Source organism: Mirounga angustirostris, unplaced genomic scaffold (assembly GCF_029215605.1).
Source record: "Mirounga angustirostris isolate CCGP_5_RB_7025 unplaced genomic scaffold, mMirAng1.0.hap1 SCAF_12, whole genome shotgun sequence".
NCBI lineage: Eukaryota > Metazoa > Chordata > Mammalia > Carnivora > Phocidae > Mirounga > Mirounga angustirostris.
Genome location: NW_026991720.1, coordinates 58969135 through 58976428, shown reverse-complemented (window position 1 = coordinate 58976428; position 7294 = coordinate 58969135). Strand labels below are relative to the sequence as shown.

Here is a 7294-nt window from a genome sequence, read left to right as displayed (position 1 = left end):
CTCTCTTTCTCTGTTTCTTTTTTTTTTGAATACTTTATTCAAGACCCATCAGAGAAATGGAGACAGTTTAGTTCCAGAACATAGTATTGTGTTTTAAAATATAGGTCAGTAATTGTATATGAGAGTATAACCTGCTACATAAAAATTAAATGATCACACAAATTTTCCATTTTTAAAACAGAATAAGCTTCCATGTAAAAACAGCACCTTTGTGACATTTCTTAATTTCAGTATTCCTCTCTTTCTTCCTCCCCCTCTCCTTCAATAGAATCCACACCAACTTCCTCATAAGCCATGTCCTCATGGCCTCAGAAAACTTTTCTTCCTCCATATCCTCACCCACATGCCAGTGAACAAAGGCATGCTCGGCATACGTTAGGTCAAACTTGTGGTCCAGGTGAACCCAGGCTTCAGCAATGGCTGTGATTGCTCAGCATGCACACTGCTCACTGTGCTTTGGCCAGATCTCCACCAGGTACCAGGGTGGGAGACTGGTAATTAATACAGACTTTGAACCCAGTGGAGCACCAGTCTATAGACTGGATGGTATGTTTGGTCTTAATGGTGGTGGCAATGGCAGCAATAGCATCTTTGGGAACCATGCTACCATGGTACAGTAGGCAGCAAGCCATGTAATTACCATGGCGAGGATCACACTTCACCATCGGCTTGGCTGGCCCAAAGCACTCATTGGTGATCTCTGTTACAGAAAGCTGTTCATAGTAGACTTTCTCAGCAGAGATGGCAGGGGGAAGTGGATGCAGTGATAGAGCACCAGGCTGGTCTGGAATTCTGTCAGATCAACTTTCAGGGCTCCACCAAATCTGAGGGAAGCAGTGATGGGATGACACAATTTGACCTATCAGCCTATTCAGGTTAGTATAGATTAGGCTCTCAGTGCTGAGGTTTCAGGTTGGATGTCACAGTTAGCCTCACTGTCCACCCTGAAGGCACAATCAGTGTGCTCCAGGGTGGTGTGGGTGATGAGGATGGAGTTGTGGGGCTCAACTGCAGCTGTAGAAACCCAGGGGGCAAGGTAAATGGAAAATTCCAGTTTGGACTTCTTGCCACAATCAAGAGAGAGACGTTCTATCAGCAGGAAGGTGAACCCAAAACCACTTCCCCCTTCAAAGCTGTGAAAAACCAAAGAGCCCTGAAGACCTGTGCACTGGAGAGCCAGTTTCCAAATTCAGTCCAAGACTAGGTCAATGATCTCCTTGCCAATGGTGTAGTGCCCTCAGGCATAGTTAATGGCAGCATCTTCCTTGCCCGTGATGAGATGCTCGGGATGGAAGAGTTGGCAGTAGGTGCCAGTGTGAACTTCATCAATAACTGTGGGTTCCAGATCTATAAACACTACCCTGGGCACATGCTTGCCAGCAACTATGTCACTGAGGAAGTTGTTGAAGGAGTCCTATCCTCCCCCAGTAGTTTTGTTACCTGGCATCTGGCCATTGGGCTGGATGCTGTGTTCCATGCAACAGAGCTCCCAGCAGGCATTGCCTATCTGTACACCATCCTGGCCAACGTGGACAGAGATGCATTCACACATGGGTGTTGCTTTGCAGCTGCTGAGCAGATAGCGGAGAGGAAGAAGAGAGGTTTTTGCTTCTTACAGCACAACTGTTAGGCAATTGATGTAAGAGAACCTGCCACAGGTTCTATATTTAAAAGCCCTATGTATAATCAGAACTTAGCCATTTACTAACTGTAACTGCATAAACTTCCATATGCCTCAATTTTTTTCCTTCTTAAAATGGGGATAATAGATGTAACTACCTAAAAGAGGCATGAAAGATAACAAATGAACTAATAGATGTAAGATATTTTAATTATGTACTTTGATAAAAAAGCAATTACAGTTTTACAATATTATTGACTATATTCCCTATGCTGTGCTTCTCATCTCTGTGACTTATTTATTTTATAACTCTAAGTGTGTACTACTTCGCTTCCTTCACCTATTGTACCTGTCTCCTACACACCTCCCCTCTGGCAACCACCAGTTTTCTTTTTAATTTTAATTTTTATTATTTACTCATAATTATTTAACCCATCCCCCACCCACTTCCCCTCTGGTCACCATCAGTTTGTTCTCTATAGTTAAGAGTCTGTCTCTTGGTTTTCCTCTCTTTTTGTTTTGTTTCCTCTCGTTTTGTTTTTTAAATTACACATATGAGGGAAATCATATAGTATTTGTCTTTCTCAGCCAGACATATTTCTCTAGGTCCATCTAGGTGGTCACAAATGGCAAGATCTCATTCTTTTTTATGTCTGTGTAATATTCCAGTATATGTATACACATACACACCACATCTTCGTTATCCATTCATCTCTTGACAGACACTTGGGTCGCTTCCATATGTTGGCTATTATAAATAATGCTGCAATAGATATAGAAGTGCATGTATCTTTTCAAATTAGTGTTTCCATATTCTTTGGGTAATTACCCAGTATTGGAATTACTGGATTATATGGTAGTTCTATTTTTAATTTTTTTTTTGGACCCTCCATTTTCCACAGTGATTGCACAAACTGACCTTCTCACCACCGTACTCAAAGGTTTCCTTTTCTTCACATCTTCATGAACATTTGTTATTTCTTGTCTTTTTTATATTAGTCATTCCAATGGATGTAAAGTAATATCACATCATAGCTTTGATTTGCATTTCCCCGATGGCTAGCTATACTGAGCATCTTTTCAAGTGTCCATTGGCCATATATGCTTTGGAAAAAATGTCTATTCAAGTCCTATGCCCATTTTTAAAAACTGGATTGTTTGGGAGTTTTTTTGGTGTTGATTTGTAGGAGTTCTTTTTTTAAAATCTGAATATAGTTGATACAATATTGCATTAGTTTCAAGCATGCAACATAGTGATTCAACAAGTTTATACATTATGCTATATTCACTACAAGTATAGCTACCATTTGTCACCATAAAACACTACTACAATATCATTGACTATATTCCTGATGCTATGCCTTTTATTCCCATGACTTATTCATTCCACAACTGAAGGGCTGTATCTCCCACTTCCCTTCACCCATTTTGTCCATCCTTCTATCCTCCTACCCTCTGGCAACCACCAATTTTCATCTGTATTTATGGGTATGATTCTGCTTTTTGATTGTTTATTCATTTTTTTTTTTTTTAGATTCCACATATGAGTGAAATCATAGGGTACTTGTCTTTCTCAGTCTGACTTGTTTCACTTAGCATAATACTCTCTAGGTCCATTCACATTGTCACAAATGAGATGATCTTATCTTTTTATATGGCTACATAATATTCCAGTACATACACACCACATCCTCCTCATCCATTCATCTCTTGATGGACCCTTAGGTTGCTTCCATATCTTGGCTATTGTAAGTAATGCTGTAACAAATATAGGGATGTATATATCTTTTTGAATTAGCGTTTTTGTTTTCTTTGGGTAAATCCCCAGTACTGGAATTATTGGATCATATGGTATTTCTCTTTTTATTTTTTTGAGGTATCTCCAAACTGTTTTCCACACTGGATGTACCAATTTACATTCCCACCAACAGTGTATGAAGGTTCCTTCTCCTCCACATCCTTGCCCACATTTGTTATTTCTTGTCTTTTTGATACTAGTCTTCTGAATGGTGTGAGGCAATATCTCATTATGGTTTTGATTTGCATTTCTCTGATTATTAGTGATGTTGATCATCTTTTTAAATTTTTTTTGAGCCCCTTTTCTTGTGTCCATTGGCCATCTTTATGCCTTCTTTGGAAAAAAAATGTCTATTCAGTTCTCTCTCCTTTTTTAACTGGATTTTTTTTTTTTTTTTGGTGTTGAGTTGTATGACTGCTTTATATATTTTGGAAATTAACCCTTTATCAGATATATCATTTGCAAATATCTTCTCCCATTCAGTAGGTTGCCCTTTTGTTTTGTTGATGGAGAAATTGCAATTTTTAAAAGTAATATAAAATATTAGAAAAGGGTCTCCTCACAATATATTTACAAAGAAATAATCTATATTAGTAGTGTATAAGACTTACACAAAGCATTTAACAAGTTGATAGAGACAAGTTTTGAAAAATCCTGAATATGAAATCAGTCCATTTAAAATTATTATTAATTCTAATAATAAAAGTTATGTTTTCCATGTTCCTGAAGCAGATTATTTTATTTGGAGATAAATGCACAATGGCATTTATGAAGATGAGTAAAATAATTTTCATAAAATTTTATAGCTTTAGAAGACCACTGGCTCTTAGATACTTTCCCTTAGGGAGAAATGTTAAGCTCATGTATAAAAGAAAGAGGTGCTGAAAACATCAGAATTTTGAGTAATTTTAGCAATGTTTCCAAGGACCTACTTTTTCCAAATCAGCCTTTCAAATAGACTTTATATTTTTTTCATTGTCTATTTATATGACTGTTTATTTGAAGCTATCAGATATAATTCCCATTGTACCATTAATGTTTACAAATAATTCCTGGTTATTCAAACACTAAGATTCTTTTGATGAAATAGGGAGGGAGAAGTGCTTTAAAATGTATATATACACCTAAAAGCTTGGTCCAGAGATAAACATTTAAAAATATATAAAGTAGACTGAACTGTAAGGAAAGCAAAAGTTTGTTAACCTCCCCCTCTTCTCCAAAATGGAATAATTATTATGAATAAAAGCTGACCTCATAACAATCCTGAATTTAACTACTCAATGTGTGATATCAATGGAACTTACAATCACAAAGTAATTTGCTTGAATACTCACCCCCTCCAAAACAGACACACATGCACACACACATGCACACACACACGTGTACACAAAAGATTTACACTTATGAAAATGTCCTAGCATAGTGGATAAAAAGTCTAGAAGAACATGTAATTTACTTTGTTGGTTCAATCTTGTCCTCATCATTACTATGTACAAACAGGTTAGTTATGAACTCCTCCCTGGCTTACCTGGAAAAGCTTCTCATTTTTCTAAGGGACCTGATAAATTTTAGGATCTTCTGGAGAAAACAGTGATATAAAATTTCACCACATTTTTCTGCACAGGTGGTCCTTTAACAGGGACACAATACATATCCACTTACACAGTATTTTAAAATAATTTCCAAAGGTTTCTCTTTCAAAGTATTTCGGTGATCAAGTAGAGGCATAATGTAGGGATAATTTAGTAGTTCCTTGCCAGAGAAAAAAGGACAGTGAATATCTGGACATAAGCAAATTTTGTTGGGGACACTTGGCAGAAATGTATTTTACAGCTAACTCCTGGGTGGACAAGCCAAGGTGAGATGATCATAGTTGGTAGGGCAAGAATGGAGCAGCAGAGACAGCACAGGGAGGTAGAGGAAGCACATCATAGCTGTTGCAAGCCCAATCTGGAACTCTGATGTATGGATTTGAATCACAGCTCAGTCACTTACTAGCTATGTCCTGGACAATTGATTTACCTACTGTGTGCCTTAGGCATGTCATCTGTAAAATAGAGAAATATTAATACCCTTTCTTAGGATTATAGTGGAGAATAAATTCACTCTAGTATATGTTTAGAATAGTTCCCAATAGATAGTGAGAAACAGCTATGTTTTTCTGAGAAGCAGCACCAAGAAGGAGCATCCAGCTGGGCAACCAAAGATATAAACTACTTGCCCCTCAATTTTGTTCAGGTCTGTATCTGATTATTATTTTGTTACCACACATTTGCTGCACAATGGCCTTTTAGAGACTATTTCACATCTGTGTGAAATACTTCATGTGAAAATTCAAGCAGAGGGCTGACCTCCCTCAAAGGAGGATTAACTGGTAAATGATTGCCAAGCACTAGGAACACTTGAAGAGTTCCAAAAAAATGTTTCTTGCTAATTCTCCTCATCCTGAGAAGGGCCAGCTGATGACAATTCTAGGCTGAAGTGTCTCCTGTCATATAAATAATCAATCCAAAGTTGTTGTGAAATTTCCAGTTTGCAAGTGGATGGAGGGCACACTAAGAACACATTCATTGAAGAACAGCACATTCTGCACCTGGCATAAGATTACCGACTACTTCAAGAAAATGTTTATTTCCGGCATTTGGTTTTCAGTTTGGTTTACGTTTTCACATTTTCACATCTGACTCATTTAGGAAGCTTCACATAGCAATCTTCTTGTCATATGTAAGAAGATCATATGGTGAAAGACCATATTATTGAGAAAAATCTGCTAGATTGAGACTGTGGAAGTAAATTAAATTTTTTGTGTGTTTAGCAAGGTCTGCAGATGACATTACATTCACAATTTTTATTGTATCATAATCCTCTAGGAAAGACACTTAATGGTCCCAAAGGCATTTTCAGCAAAAATACACAATGAAATCTAAAAGGAAACAGTTTTCATGGAACTATGAATTGCACAGGAGTTCCATCTAGCGATAAATATTCATAAGTCATTAACAAATTCCAGATCAGTTCATGATTATTCATTATTAGAGCACATGTACTCGATTTTATATGAATTATTCATTGGCTTTGTTTATGAACATCTTTAACTGATTAATGGCAAATCTTCACAAATATTCCTGAATTGTTCAAACTGAAGCGTAGATTGTAATGAATGAAGTCATGCGTTGCTTTTCAGGAGTGTGAGATGAATAGCTGATACAGAAAGAAATATAAGAAATTGCAATGGTTTTTGCAAATATGTCTGGTTTAGAAATCTGAGGGCTTAACTTTTTATTAGTAACACATTGACAATCAACATCCCACCCTTTAAGCTGTGAGTCTTGGCTTCAGAGTCCGAAAAGGTGATGTAACACAGGACCAGGAAACACGCCCCAAGCATTTCTCTGGCCCAGATTTCTGAAACCAGGCCTCACCTCTTAAAATAGGTAGATCATGCATTTAAACAGCTTCCTCAAATAGAGTACTTAACTCTAATTTATTCAGTAATATACCTTTTAATTTTTTTTATTGTGGTGACTTAGATTTTAATTGCATAATATAGCATTCATCTTTGAATTACTGAACTTTAAAAATGTTTTAATTTTTAACTTTTATTTCTATTTTTATTTATTGAAGTAGAGTTGACATGCATTACATTAATTTCAGGTGTACAACATAGTGATTTGACCATTATAAACTTCTGATACACTCTCCACAAGTGTAGTTACCATCTGTCAGCAAACAAAGTTATTACAGTATTACTGACTATATTCCTTATGCTATACTTTTCATCCCTGTGACTTATTTTATAACTGTAAGTTTGTATCTTTTAATCCCCTTCATCTATTTTGTCCATCATTCCTGGAGCTTTTTACCCCGATTAGCAG

General features: G+C 36.7%; 1 pseudogene; it reads right to left on the bottom strand.

Moving 5' to 3' along the window:
* Positions 1-227: 227 nt before the first annotated feature.
* On the bottom strand, positions 228-1552 carry LOC123835982 (tubulin alpha-1A chain-like; annotated as a pseudogene).
* Positions 1553-7294: the final 5742 nt, after the last annotated feature.